Consider the following 16,342-nt stretch of genomic DNA (forward strand, 5'->3'; position numbering starts at 1 on the left):
TCTCATGTGCCTTAGTTAAGGTTTTTGTCGTGTGAAACTGTTTCCACACAGTTTTACATGTGAACAGGTTCTCTCCAGTGTGAACTCTCTTGTGCCGGTTAAAGTTTCCTTGTTGAGTGAAACTCTTTCCACATTGAGGGCATGTGTGTAAAGGCTTCTCTCCAGTGTGAATCCTTATTTGCATGTTAAAGCTTCTGTAAGGATCCACCCGCCAGCCCAAAAAGCGGAATCCAGCGGCCTGGTCGAAGGTTTAATGCGTATTCGGTCTGTTTATTGGCGCTTCTGAATTTATCAGGATTTGGTTTTAAATTTTAGTCTAGCTCCATGTTTAATCTGACTCCAATTTCACGTGATCATTAAATTTAGGGCAATATTTCTATCAAAAGCTGATCACAGATATCGATTGTTTTATTAATTTAGATATTTGAGTATTCTGAAAATCCCATACTTTCAATTATTCGTTCATCGCAGACCCGATATCGCTTTAGAAGTAAACATTTCGGCCGATTGAATGCTCTTCTCGGACACAAACTCGTCGGTCTGATCTTAAACATTGGATGCAGGGTAAATATCTACCTTTAAGTCGGGTCGCGCCCTGCTTACTCGTACAAAAAGTATAGTTTTTTATATATTTACGAAAACTGCAACTTATTTTAAGACAGTGATAGTCAGAAATCTAAATGGACTCAATTGATGTGCCCCATGCTCCATCTATTAAACCTTTCGTATGAACAATCCTGAACACAGATTTGAGGTAATACCTTCGCTTTAATCTACTAGTAATAATGAATTAAGAATAATGCAGAATAAATCAAATATAACAATTTATTATCAGTCAGGTAAAATTGTATCATGCCAATTTACATAATGAAAATAATTAGAAGCCACATTTAGAAAGGATAGTGTAATTGTAAATCACATTGTAGTTGTGTTGCAACTTTGCTTCTGCACAAAGACACTGTAGCCATATTGGGAACGGCTAAGTGATCCATGCAGGAGTCACACAAATTTAACATAGTCACACATGTAACAGTTATCCTAATTTAAGAAACTTGGTCTAAAATGCATAGCAAAGCACTCAGGTGTTTTAGAGAATAAACTTAACTAGCTAATGTGCACATGTAGTAGCACAAACAACTATACAGTGTGCTCTGTAGGCACAATGTGTTTAACACAATTACATAATAGTATACCTGACTTCAGGAAGATACATAGTACAGTATGGAGCATATGAAATACACTCCACACTACGGGCTTTCTGGCTACAGAATCGCGCAGTAGTGTTTTGTCACTTCCCTTAAATACTCAGACCAGATAACAAAGAAATCTTCAAATCAGTTGTAAAAACATAAAAGTCCTTTTGGTTCTTTTCAAATCAGTTGTAAAATAATGGTAGTACCTGGCTGGAGATAAACATTCTCACAGACCCCTAAAGGGGAACACACCCCCTCCTCAGCAGAACACAATTCTACAAAAAGTTTTCAATCTTTCTCATAATATAAATGACTACTTTGAAATTGAGACCAATTTACCAATCGCACAAAGACCTTTAAAATGACACCAAACATGAAAAGTTTACAATCATGAATCCTGAAGATATAGTAAATGTTTTATGTGAGCGTAACAACTTTTAGTTGCCTGGACCATGTGCCCTGGGGGGAAGGAGGGGTGAAAGGTACCAAAGAGCAAATGGTCTTTCTTCTAGATCTTCCTATCTGTTTGTTTGGCTCCACGAGGAGATCAAAGCGCATTGTCTTGTTGCATTTGCATTGTGAGAGTTCCTGAAAGTCTGGCTTCACAAAGAATTCATTTCATAAGGAAATAATTTCACTCCTTACAGCCTTTATGAAATAAACAATAGAAAGTCACATTAGTGTAATTGTCAAGCCTTTTTACATCATTTGTTTTCACACATCAAAAAGTTCACTTTCCGTCTACGTTATGTTTCACACAACTATTTTCCACTCTCTCTGTCCCTCAGAATTAAACTCTTTTTCTTTTGTACTTCTTAATGAAAAAGTTAATTCAACCAAAAAGAAAATTCTGTCATCATTTACCCTTATGTGTAACTAAGGTATTGTAATATTTTGACTTACTACTTTTGACTGTAGAAGTAATTAGATCACCATAATTTTTTTGAAATCATGTTACTGCTAACGCTGGATGTAAAAAACAACTAGCAGTTTGTTAAATGTACTATTAAGATTATTACGTTTTAAAAATCCAATTAATGAACAATCAATCTCCGCACACCTGACGGCAATTGATAGGTGCGTAGGAGACAAAGACCACAAAGATCAAAACTCAAGGAAAAAGAAAAAAATTCCTGCACACTGTTAATTAGTGCAGAAGTATCAAAAGGTTTAATGTCATGGGAACGCCGGCGGATCGTGGGTCAGCATCGTTTAAGAACTATGACGGTATCTGATCGTCTTCAAACCTTTGACTTCTGTAAACGATCTGGTGTAAGATTCTCTCTCTCGTGATCAGCTGGATGTTTATTTAGGTCATTACGTAGATCATGATCTGATCATTCTGACTGAATCACTCGAGTTGGCAACATCTTGCACTTGGGTTTTTTTGCTTTAATAAGACCCTCGTCAACGCTCTAGTGTAACAATGCCTGAAGAAGAAGCGGCTTGGCTTCGAAAGGTCACGGGTTCACTAAGGTCGATATGTAGACGTGGAACTTCTCCTCGTTCTCTACGTGCTCTGTATCCCCCCACCCCCCACATGTGTCTGCTGTACGCAAAAATATTGAAAAACTGAAATAGGAACTTTATTTTTTATGTTGCTGCCACAACAGTTTTCTGTACCACGTGTTCTTTCTTCATGTTGAGAATGAATAAAGCTTTATTATTTGGTCACTACACTATGAAAACCTTTTCTTTTGCAAGTTTTCATAGCAAATATTATGAAAGCTTGTCTTCCCCTGCACTTACTCAGGCCATATTGCATTACTCCCAACCCTAGTATTTCTTCATAATTACAACAGTTATACTTTAGTTTACAGTGTCTTAATAATATACAAGAAGCTATAACAGTATATCAACTAACTTGTTGATATACTGAATAAAAACAAACGGGAAATGGGAAAACAGGATCCATGTGCAGTCATAACATTTATTCAGACAAACAAGATAAATGTAATGGGATCATTACCATACATTATATTTCAATTTTCATAATGCACTATATACATATTTATTGAAATGTGTCATTTAAGAACACTCTTCTCACAGATCCATTTAGACATATAATCACATGGAAAATCAGCCCATCCTGCTGAACGATTAATAGCACAGCCTTCCTCTTTTCCTTGATTGCTGTTTGGTTCTCCAGACTCCCAGAACCTGCATCAACGGATCAGTGTTAGATCTTCAGAGCTGCTTTCTGTGTGATATGATACTGACTGAGACAATCATTTATTACATAATAATCAGTTCAGTTCAGTGATTTCTCACCCAGAGGCGATGTTGCTGCCATCAACCCATTTCCATCTGCCCTCCACTTCAATATCAGTCAGACCAATCCAGAAAAGTTCAGAACCACCAGAAATGATCTTCACAAACTCCTGAGAAGTCAAACAATAGCATGATTTATTAAATGAGCACTGACCCCATTTCAGCACATTATCTTTCATTTAAAAATTACAACACCACGAACACACACTCACTCACTTGTTCCTCTGTGTTGTTGATGATGATCAGATCTGCTGCTCTCTCTCTACAGTATCTTCTGCTCTCAGTCCAGTTCTTCGTCTCAGAGGAAATGAAGTAAAGACTGGATTGATGGCACTTCCATCCATCTATAAACACAACCAGATAAGACATGAACTAAACTTTGATCCCACATCAAGTTACTGTAAAATGGTTGTTAGTTGTAGTGGTGTATATATTCTAGTAGTTGTTTATAATATGCTGTTTATGACTTTATTAATCATTTGTCTCATTGTTGATAGCTAATCTTTTTCTTATGTCACTAAATCAGTTATTGAAATTATTACAGGACTATATATTACAGTTCTTCTCGATTGCTAACACACTATAACTGATTCATTTATCCCAACTTTCCAAACCATTCATTCAGTTCTCAAAACAAAGACGTTTCTCAAAACCTTTATCATTTCACCTGTTTTCAAATCAGCATTTTCTGCTGAACTCTACACAAAAATGCCCTCATTTTCAACAGGTTTAACCATGTTCTCATTCAGAAAACACAAGCACACACATAATTGCATTGAGCATTAAAATATGACTCAAACAGCACATATTTCTATGCAGTAACAAAACTGATGAGACACCAGTCAGAATCTCAGGATATATGAACATGAACATGGGATTATGTGCTTTTGAAAAATTAATCCTTGTGGTGGGAGACAAAGAGGAAGAGGAGGGGAAAAGAAAAATGAAGAGAACGGGGTCGAAGGACATTTGTTCCTGTAGAAATACAAAGCTCTATAGTTGATCATGTTCATGGAGTGACCTACAGACTCATCTAGAGGGTTTTACTCTACTTACACTTACAGTATAATTTCAGCACATCGTCACTGTACTTTAAGATGAGAGAACTTTTCACTCTTCTGTGTAGTAAATACTGTACACCCGCAAACTCATAACTGTTGGAGTTGATTTGTAGTAAAGTACTTCTAACATGTTTTTTTGCAGGACTGAGAGACGGCTGTCTAGGGAGAGGCAGAGAAAGTCTAGAAGACTAAGAAACTGATAGACTAAAGACTAATAAACTGCTGGAGTACTGAACTGAATGGATGCTGAATTATTTATTTATTTGTTACTGTACAGCAACTGACTTCATACTCGATTGTGTCTTCATAATTATTTGGTCTTTTAACTTTTCTAGTGTTTTTCATCTACTGCAAAATCTCTTTACAGTAGTGTAATGAAAATGAACTTTTCTTAAAGCTTATTGCTGGTTTTTTCCCTCTATGTCTGCTGTATACTGTAAGAGACATTGACCTGCAGAATTACTGATTGATTCCTAAAAGAAGGTTTTTGTCACAGCTTTTTAAATTCATCAAACTAGTGTTCACTAAGCAGTGAAGTAGTCTGTTTACTAGGCACCGTGTACTGTATTATATTCATTTGACTTCCCTAGATTATTATTAATTATAGACATGACATAATTAATTATATAAGTATATCACATTATATCATTATTATATTATATAATTATATATACATAATTATAGCCACATGACAGATCCAGTTCACTCCACTTTAAAAACGGAGTCTGCTATGAAGCAAGTTAGTGGTTAGACTGAAGAAACTTACCTGCTAAACGTTTCTGAAGTTCATTTTTTTCTGATTTTAACTGGTCTCTCTCTTCTGAGAGGTTGGTGATCTTAGTTAGCAGCTGCTGTCTCTCTTGTGTGTAGTTTGTACTCTTTGTATAGATGAGGACACACAGCACTATGACTGCGGTCAGCAGAAGAACACACAGCAGCACCAAACACACACCAGCTGCTCTGGAGCTTCTGATCTTCACACCATCACTTCCTGAAGATGATAGATATGATATTAGTCTCTTCCCTTCCTCATATCATACGGCTCACATCTTCTGAAACATGTGAACTGTAGACTAACTTTACCCCTTGTCAGATGTTTATTAGTGTGGTTTTTGTCCTTGTGTTTTGTGAGTAAATGCAGAGGAACAGTTCACCCAAAAATAGTTTCCTGATTATTTACTCATCCAAGATTCACTGTATATGACTTTCTTTCTTCAGCCGAAGATACATTTTTGGAGGTTTTGGAGGAAAACGTGAACGGGACACAACATGACACAAAAATCCGTATTTAGGCAGCTTTAAATTAATCCACATGACCCCGGTTGACAAATAAGTGTCTTCTCTAGCAAAACGATGAGTCACTTTCAGGAAAATAAATAAATAAATAACACCACATTATTTACAAATGATGCTATTTTTTGGCTGAACTGTTCCTTTAATCTCAGTTACCTGTGTGCTGTGTTTGGGGTTTTGCTGTGTTGAAGTCTTCTGTGTCTTTATTAAATTTCATTTCTCTTACAGCCTCTGCACTGATGTAGATATCAACAATCCTTTCTATTCTGTCTTCTGAGTCCATTATTGAACCTTCATCCACACTAGAATTCACAAGACATTTATGGTGCAGTTGAAATGGTTACAGTCATATATAATATTTAGATAGATGGAACATAATTTTAAAATAAACCTTATAATTCAAATATTGAACTATCTACTGAAATATATTTTTGATTAATCTCAGTTACCTGTGAGTTCAGAAGACTGGATTCTCGTGGCGTTGAATCTGTGATCTCTTTTCTGACTTTACCTCTTACGACATCCACATATTCTTAGACATGAACAATGTTGTTTCATCTTCTCTGCATATTTTCTGAGTTTTTACCCTTTTCTGTATTTTCATTTACACTATCTGAGTGTTTTAGTGTCAGCAAACTAACGCTAGTTTCTCTCTCCTGTAGTGGACTGTGTTGTGTTTCTCAACTGGTTTGTGTGGCAAGTATCTATGTAGAAAGGAAGTTTTTTTGGAAATACTTCAAGTATTTATGTAAAAAGGAACTTCAACAGACATTGTTCAACACTTGTCGTTAGACCTAATAATTACGCATTTCCATTTGAGTGATTGATGATGGACAGCAAATGCATTATGAGACACTATATAAATGTTGAGGATATACTGTATTTAACTGAACATCTCTAAAACAAAATTCTTTAACTAAAACACAGAATCTGTTTGTGGTGGATGCAGAAGATGCCCCATCCTCACTCCTGAAAGACACCAGGGTCATCATTTCACAGAATGACCCATCACTTAACTGTACAACAGAATTATTTCTCTTTTTTAAGAGTCGTGTTATTACAGGAATGATAAAGAACACTGCTCATTGAAAAAAAAGTACATTTACTAATATTTACTATATTTCACTGAAAAAATTATTAATTAAATTTACTACATTTTTTAAGGAAAGTGTTAACTAACTTTCAACATTTTGTTCTATTTAAATGTAACAAAAATAAATTGTTTGCACTTACATTAAAAAAAAAACAGTGTACATAAGTCTTTCATAGTAAGCCTACATTAAGATTTTTTTTAATCTTATACCTTTTACTTAGGGCAAAATATATATTTTTAGTGTATTTGCTAAAAAGATTCAAACCGCGCCTGTTTTCTAGTCAGACCCGTGACATCAGCCCGTCCAATCACAGCTGAGCTTCACTCAAAGAGTCACGAAAAATAACAGGTAAGCATTTTAAGTTTCTTTATTCCTATTTAAAGAGCTTTTGGATGTTCAGATTTATTGTCGTATCTTATTATTTGAAAATTAAACAGCTAAGCAAAGCTAATGTATTAGCTAGCAAACATCACGACTTGTAACCACAACTCACGACTTTGTAGCGTTCCATGCAAGTCACGCCAAACTGCATGAGCGCAAGGAATTGTAGCTAGATTATTAAATTTATTGCAACGTTATATTGTCCTAAAGTCTATTTCTCACTGTGCACAACTTGCATAAACACCGCATCCATAGGCAATATTATCCGTAGGGGCTCCCATTGTTGTTTGACTGCTGTTCCAGTGCACTTTTTAACGGGTAGAAGGTTGGGAAAACACAGGTTATGGGTTGCCTAGAACACGGCATAACACGACATGACATCAAAGTTATCAACAGCAAGTGTTAAATATGCAGTGTTTTACACCACTGTTTGTCAGTGGGAAAATAAAAACTATTTTTTGTGCTTTTCTCAGTCGGACACAGACAAACAAGTCCGGTGATGTTTTGTCTTATAAACCAGAAAGACGGCTGACAGATAACCGACACTCGCATCGTGGAGAAACAGGTAAGACAAACCCACCCATTCACTATATTACTATAAATACTCTTAGAATAAAACAGACTAATATGTAAATCTCTTTAACCTGTTAACCAGACCCCCCATTATGGGACTCACAGCTGAAAGTGCCCTACCTAACTTAAAATTGTAACAGTTCCTTACTTCAGTATGTTACACACATAATTTTAGTGTCTTTGGAAAGAAGGCCCTTTGGGCTTGACTTTTTATCAACCAGAGTTGATAATGCTCAAAAATATTAAAAGTTATAGACACTGAAGTGCCTTGAAAAAGTTCCTTACTACATACTGATTTTTTTTATTTGACATAAAAAATACATGAAATCAGTCCTGGAGCAATCTAGAAAAGTAATGGGTTGAAAGTCACATGTCTCATGAGTTTCTATTTCAAATCTGAAGAAGATACCATGAAAAATTAGATTCCTGCAACCATTTTTCTGAGACTATGTCTAGAACCCCCCACCCCCCAAATATAAAAAATATTTACCAACTGTATTGAAGGGTTCTACAAACTATTTTAGTCATTAAACATACCACTGCATCGTTTTTCAGTTATAAAACAGTAGACAGAAAGTTAGACATCATATAAGTAATTTGTTTGACCACTAGACAAATACAATAAGAATAATTTATTAAAAATAAATAAGAAAAATAAAAAAGATTTAACTTTGTATGCCAATTACAGAACATCCTGAGATTGCTAGAAATGCAGCATTTACACTCACCTAAAGGATTATTAGGAACACCTGTTCAATTTCTCATTAATGCAGTTGCTTCAATGCATTTAGGGGTGTGGTCCTGGTCAAGACAATCTCCTGAACTCCAAACTGAATGTCAGAATGGGAAAGAAAGGTGATTTAAGCAATTTTGAGCGTGGCATGGTTGTTGGTGCCAGACGGGCTGGTCTGAATATTTCACAATCTGCTAAGTTACTGGGATTTTCACGCACAACCATTTCCAGGGCTTACAAAGAATGGTGTGAAAAGGGAAAAACATCCAGTATGCGGCAGTCCTGTGGGTGAAAATGCCTTGTTGGTGCAAGAGGTCAGAGGAGAATGGGCCGACTGATTCAGGCTGATAGAAGAGTAACTTTGACTGAAATAACCACTCGTTACAACCGAGGTATGCAGCAAAGCATTTGTGAAGCCACAACACGCATAACCTTGTGGCGGATGGGCTACAACAGCAGAAGACCCCACCGGGTACCACTCATCTCCACTACACATAGGAAAAAGAAGCTACAATTTGCACGAGCTCACCAAAATTGGACAGCTGAAGACTGGAAAAATGTTGCCTGGTCTGATGAGTCTCGATTTCTGTTGAGACATTCAGATGGTAGAGTCAGAATTTGGGTTTAAACAGCATGAGAACATGGATCCATCATGCCTTGTTACCACTGTGCAGGCTGGTGGTGGTGGTGTAATGGTGTGGGGGATGTTTTCTTGGCACACTTTAGGCCCCTTAGTGCCAATTGGACATCGTTTAAATGCCACGGCCTACCTGAGCATTGTTTCTGACCATGTCCATCCCTTTATGACCACCATGTACCCATCCTCTGATGGCTACATCCAGCAGGATAATGCACCATGTCACAAAGCTCGAATCATTTCAAATTAGTTTCTTGAACATGACAATGAGTTCACTGTACTAAAATGGCCCCCACAATCACCAGATCTCAACCCAATACAGCATCTTTGGGATGTGGTGGAATGGGAGCTTCGTGCCTTGGATGTGCATCCCACAAATCTCCATCAATTGCAAGATGCTATCCTATCAATATGGGCCAAAATTTCTAAAGAATGCTTTCAGCACCTTGTTGAATCAATGCCATGTAGAATTAAGGCAGTTCTGAAGGCGAAAGGCGGTCAAACACAGTATTAGTATGGTGTTCCTAATAATCCTTTAGGTGAGTGTACAGTTGTGGCCAAAAGTTTTGAGAATTACATAAATATTAGTTTTCAAAAAGTTTGCTGCTAAACTGCTTTTAGATCTTTGTTTCAGTTGTTTCTGTGATTACTTAAATATAATTACGTCAGCAGCTTCATACGTTTCAAAGGCTTTTATCGACAATTACGTTGACATTTATGCAAAGAGTCAGTATTTGCAGAGTTGGTCCTTCTTTTTCATTTCTGGAATTCAAACCTGGGCATGCTCTCAATCAACTTCTATAAATCCTGACTGATAGCAACCCATTCTTTCATAATAACTTCTTGGAGTTTGTCAGAATGAGTGGGTTTTTGTTTGTCCACAAGTTCTCAATGGGATAAAGATCTGGGGAGTTTCCAGGCCATGGACCCAAAATTTCAACATTCTGGTCCCAGAGCCACTTAGTTATCACTTTTGCCTTATGGCACGGTGCTCCATCATGCTGGAAAATGCATTGTTCTTCACCAAATTGTTGTTGGGTTGTTGGAAGAAGTTGCTGTTGGAGGGTGTTTTGCTGAACCATTCTTTATTCATGGCTGATTTTTTGGGCAGAATTGTGAGTGAGCCCACTCCCTTGGATGAGAAGCAACCCCACACATGAATGGTGTCAGGATGCTTTACTGTTGGCATGACACCGGACTGATGGTAGCGCTCACCTTTTCTTCTCCGGACAGCCTTTTTCCAGATGCCCCAAACAATCGGAAAAGGGGTTTCATCGGAAATATGACTTTGCCCCAGTCCTCAGCAGTCCTTCACTTATACTTTCTGCAGAAGATCAATCTGTCCCTGATGTTTTTTTTGGAGAGAAGTGGCTTCTTTGCTGCCCTTCTTGTACCAGGCCATCTTTCAAAAGTCTTCGCCTCACTGTGCGGTGCAGATGCGCTCACACCTGCCTGCTGCCATTCCTGAGCAAGCTCTGCATTGGTGGCACTCCGATCCCGCAGCTGAATCCTCTTTAGGAGACGATCCTGGCGATTGCTGGACTTTCTTGGACGCCCTGAAGCCTTCTTTACAAGAGTTGAACCTCTTTCCTTGAAGTCCTTGATGAACCTATAAGATTGTTGATTTAGGTGCAATCTTAGTAGCCACAATATCCTTGCCTGTGAAGCCATTTTTATGCAATGCAATGATGGCTGCAAGCGTTTCTTTGCAGGTCACCATGGTTAACAATTGTTTGGAAGAACAATGATTTCAAGCATCACCCTCCTTTTAACATGTCAAGTCTGCAATTCTAACCCAATCAGCCTGACATAATGATCTCCAGCCTTGTGCTCGTCAACATTCTCAGCTGAGTTAACAAGATGATTACTGAAATGATCTCAGCAGGTCCTTTAATGACAGCAATGAAATGCAGTGGAAAAGTTTTTTTTTGGGATTAGTGAAGTTAATTTTCATGGCAAAAAAGGACTATGCAATTCATCTGATCACTCTTCATAACATTCTGGAGTATATTCAAATTGCTATTATAAAAACTTAAGTAGCAACTTTTCCAATTTCCAATATTTATGTAATTCTCAAAACTTTTGGCCACGACTGTAAGTGTAACTTTTCCAATTTCCAATATTTATGTAATTCTCAAAACTTTTGGCCACGACTGTACTAATTTTTTAACTGCTTAAGTGGAAGTGGAATATTTTTTAACTAGGGAGGTGGATGTCATTTACTTTAGAAATTACAATATCCTGTGTGTTTGAGTTAGAGAGGAAGTCAGGGAAGTATATCTGGTTTTTTTTTTTCCTTTTCTTTTGATAGGTAAGCATAATACTTAAAATTAGTTAGAGGAACCTTTTTGTTTATTGTTTTGGCCTTTCCCCTCCTGAAGCCTTACGTATTTTTTTTCCATTCTGTTAAATAAAATACCTCTTTTTTGTTTGCTCAAAACTGGTGTTACTGAGCTTTCAGTTAGTGTCAGTCCTGGAACTTGGAGACGGCAGTTCTCTCAGTCTGCTCCCCACCGTTTATTTGTTACACCCCCTTTCACCCCTAGATCTTTTTTTAAAAAAAGGGTACGTAACAATCGGCATGGAATTTGATAGCATAACAACTGAAGGTCTATGAAACGTTAGTCAATCAAGCTGCGAGAGGAAAACAATGGCACTTAAAAGAGTTAAGCAAAATTGTTATTTTAACCATATAGCCTGTGAATACCCTAGCAAAAATGACAACTTTTCGATGAAAGAACAAAAACAGAGAGTGTAGGTCAGCTTCTGGGTTTAGATTTGGGGTAGTTCTACAATGAGGTGGAGGTTTGCCAAAAGAATAGGCTACACTAGTTTTTTTTTTTTTTTTTACTCGCTATTTAACAGCATTAACTTACAATGAAATACATCTTCCTTCAGGTAGACTGAATGTTTTCCTGCCTAAATGTTGGGCTCATGATCAATAAGTTGCATTTGCCAAAACTGCATTTTTGTAATCACAAATTGCTGGTGAACTTTTTGTTAGTTTTTTCGCTCACTGTGAAGCAGGGAGCAGCTGGCAGAGGAGAGAGAGACAAAGAAACTGGCAAAAGAGAAGATAAATCTGTCAAAGAGACAAAAACTTTTGTTCTTGTTGCTTCGTAGCTACTATTTTTGCACTGTTTTAATTGTACGTGGCAACATTCACTGTATTGGCAGCAATACAAATGTAAAAATATATTGCAGTAATAAAAAATTGTCCCGAGACACCATGTAGACCTAATTATTTTTAGTTTCATTACTGGGCAATTGGTTACTGTTGTGACTAAATGTGACACAAGAACACTTCTTGGTTTTAGGTTTTAGGACAACTTTTAAGAAAGGTTTTGAGCCACTTCAAATGTTGACTACTGTATAGCGCAATATAATTTTTTTAGTTATTATAACTTAAATTCAGTGGAAGGTGCCTTAACTAAAAAAAAAGAAAAATGCAAACTGTTGCGTTAATATAATTTTGTAGTGTCCATACAATATTTTTTAGAGTGTGAAATATAAATTCTCACAGAATGTAGCCTATTCATTACCAATATATTGAACCATCTCTTTATGTTTTTCTAAATCCCAAACAGAGTCCAGACATCAGAAAAATATCCGTCTAATGAGTGTTTTATAGGATTATTTTAGATTTGGGAAAATACTATGTTTATACGTGAGTTTTGGGGAGACAATATAATTTGTAAACGTTTTGTGATTTACAATGCACAAACCAGAAGCAACAATTTCTGCAGAATGGATAAGGGTTGGCCATTCTCAAAACATAAAATATCAATTTTATTTAAATTTTCATTTTTGTGTTTCAGAGGAAAAATCAATGTTATGGCATCTCTCCATTATGGACCGTTCTAAAAGAAGAATTTATGCAAACGCATATAAAATGCTTTTAAAAACTTTAACAGAGATGTCTAGAGGGTATTTAATAGGTCTGCCCCCACGTAAGATTTTTCTAGTTACTAGTTGTCGTTCATTTAAGTCATTATTCAACTAATTACATGTTTATATTAAATTAACATCTATAATCCATAATGAGACTTAATATATTTTGTGCTCTCATCTCCACAGTATACTATACGCACCTTTAAAGAGAAATCCAACCTTCACAGATTACATAATGCATCATTTTGAATTTCTTTTAAAAGTAGACATTTCAAGCTTTCTGTAGATATATTTCTCATGTATGTGAAACACCCCAATTTTTATTTATTTCATTATCAGGAAAAAATTCAAGTGATCGAGAGGGGGCACCCTCCCTGTCATGCATGCGCATTATAATTTTCTCACAAACACTTGAATATGAATAGTAATAGAGCACATTTCTTTTAGGTTACAGTATGGGATCCACATTAAAAATAAATCTTCACAAGTCTACAACCGAGACAGATGCATTTATAACCTGTAAATTGAAGGCTATTTGACTTTTTAAAATGATCTTATGGCCGATGCCACTCCAATTCGTTGATCATTAGTTGTTCTTGACCAAAGTTAAACGGATGCATGACTCTTATAAACTTGTTTTAATAAATCTTTTTTGCATTAAATAATAAAGATATAAAGCAAGTTAAATATTATTGTACATTGTCAAAAATTTTAATTTTTTACATGCAATTATCTAAAATAAAACCAAACAACATTTGTAATGAAGATAAAATATGTAGACAAATAAGAAAAATGCTGCGCGTCGCACTCAGCATCATGTGCAAATCTTGCACTCTGATATTTTAAGGAATATGATACACACCTGCATTTAAATGTGGCTGCAATTTCTTTCTTATTTTTTACTTTAAATTGTATGAAAGCAAGTAAAGAAGGCTCCATTTAAAATCACTTAAGTTGTTAATTAATGAAGCTCTTTTTTACATTGTGTGCAAGTATTAGTATGACAAAAATGCATGCTGTTTTATTAAAGGAATTTTAAAATATAAATAATAAATGTGTTTGTGACAAATATAGGCCTAATATGTGAGAATATTGACATTTTGCATATAAATCCATGTAGCATAGCTCACTAAAATAGGCTACCACTTTTAATGCTCCAATGTAAAGTAAACCACCATTTCTTTAGAATAATATAACATAAATTCATATTTTTGGGAAGCACTGGCACACATATTAAATGTTTCAAATCTAAAATATGGTGTTATATTGTGTAGCTTAGAGAAAATATAAGCACAGGCTCATAGGCTTGACATTTATCCTGCTTTAATTTGTTCCAAGAAACGCAAATAACTTTGTAAGTACTAACTTTCATCTGTGAATATTAAATATTTTAACTACAGTGTTTTTCTTTCATTTTCCCCGACTGCAGCCGTCAAATGTAACACATCCGTGAGGCAAAGCTGACGGCTATTTGCGAAAATGTGCTTTGATGCGCTTGTATGATAACTTGTGGTTAAAGCGCCACTCAGCGGTCAAAAGCTGCAAATGTACTTTGCAGACGCGGCACTCACGGCAGCAAAAAGCTCATTTTGGTTGGCCACCTACTGTATATTCAGACAGTTTGAAGATGTGATCCAATATATTCAGTCTGCCTGTAAGAACAGTCTTACTGGTTTCCTGATCTTGCGCTGCACACACATCAACATATCTCCACATGAGAAGCATTTATTTGACAGGTGAGGGGCGTTGTATTAGACGGGGAAGGCGGGGTCTCAAAATTAAAGATGAAGGGTTCAATATTACTTCATTAAATAAATAACAAACAGTTAATTCTGCCGAAATACATTATAAATTTAACAGTTTAGATGCTATATTATTGATTGTTTATGTTGCTAACGGTGTTGCTCAGTGATACACAGAACCGTTGGGAGAAGCGGTCATAGGTGTGCTGTATCGTAAATAAAACACAGCTGCTGGCCAATCAGAATCAAGGAATGGAACTAACTGTTTTATAAAACTACATATCGTGGCGATGATATAAAGTTTGAATAGTTAAATCAAGTGTGAATTGATTGAACTGTTTCTAAATGGTTTACGTAGAAAAAGGCCAATTATGGTAAGCATATATATCGTTGGAGTGGAAAAAGAAGTATGGACGAATGGTTGAGTAATAGAGTGTGATGTGCTTGGTGCAGTTGCATTTATTATAAGTGCAGTATGCCATGAAAGGAAATTCAAGTTCACACTCGCATGCTGGCAGGGAGTTTTTTGTGCGCAAGCTCCAAGATGGAGTGAAACGCCAACAAGTCGGCCTGCACTTTTGACTTAAAGGCCAAGGCACTTTCACACGGGACGCGGCATGTGGTGGAATCACCGTGCAGCTGTTGCTTTCTCTCGTAGTAGAAGCAGTTTGTGCAATTGAAGCCTTGTTGTCTGCCTCTAAATCGCAAACTTGCTGACTGAGTGCTCCTGTCTAAACGGTTGCAGCTTTTTTGACACTTGCTTGACACTTTTACACTTGCTTGCCTTTGTATAATTTTGTGAAACAACGGGGATGATTCTGAGTAATTGTTCTCCAAACCATCAGAAAGCTGTGGTGAGAGGAAGTAGTTTGCTAAATAGTTTGTCAAACAATCATTTTATGAATAAATGTATTTCTTCACATTTAAACTGATAAGGTTGTGGGTCATTTTGGAGGAGGACATGTGAAAATGTGAAAGTGCACTACATAAACCCACACAAAAGAATCAAATCATGTAAAACCCAGTAAACTTCAGATTATGACTTGTGACTTTAGAACTGTTTAAATATGATAACATATGTATAACACTAAATTATACAATATTGATTGAACAATACTGATACAAACACTGATGAAGTACACCACAAAAATGTATTGCTCATCAGAAAAAAAAACTACTTTGAGAAAATAGTGTTAAATGCTATTTAAAAGAATTCTATTTACATTTTAGATAAACTTTCTCATTTGAATAAACTTTATATACAACAAAATAAACTATACATGAAATATAATTTTTTTTTTAGTTTTGTATTTCCTACAGGGCAGGGTAATGGAAGAGGTATGTAAAATGTTTTTCTTTGCATTCCGAATAGGTCCAGATAGATTTCAGCCTATAGGGATGCCTACACTGGATGGCCAATTTCACATGTATTTTGTGTATTTTTAAAATGCTGTATTTGTATTGAAATTAAAA

General features: G+C 36.1%; 1 long non-coding RNA gene across 1 annotated transcript; it reads right to left on the bottom strand.

The window, feature by feature from the left end:
• Positions 1 to 3,433: 3,433 nt before the first annotated feature.
• LOC122143969 lies at positions 3,434 to 5,528 on the bottom strand. The gene is made up of 3 exons (XR_006159459.1): positions 5,292 to 5,528; positions 3,681 to 3,808; positions 3,434 to 3,574 (listed from the first exon to the last, which is right to left on the bottom strand). It is a non-coding gene; the product is annotated as an uncharacterized LOC122143969 (long non-coding RNA).
• Positions 5,529 to 16,342: the final 10,814 nt, after the last annotated feature.

The sequence above is a fragment of the Cyprinus carpio genome, unplaced genomic scaffold, assembly GCF_018340385.1.
Source record: "Cyprinus carpio isolate SPL01 unplaced genomic scaffold, ASM1834038v1 S000006548, whole genome shotgun sequence".
NCBI lineage: Eukaryota > Metazoa > Chordata > Actinopteri > Cypriniformes > Cyprinidae > Cyprinus > Cyprinus carpio.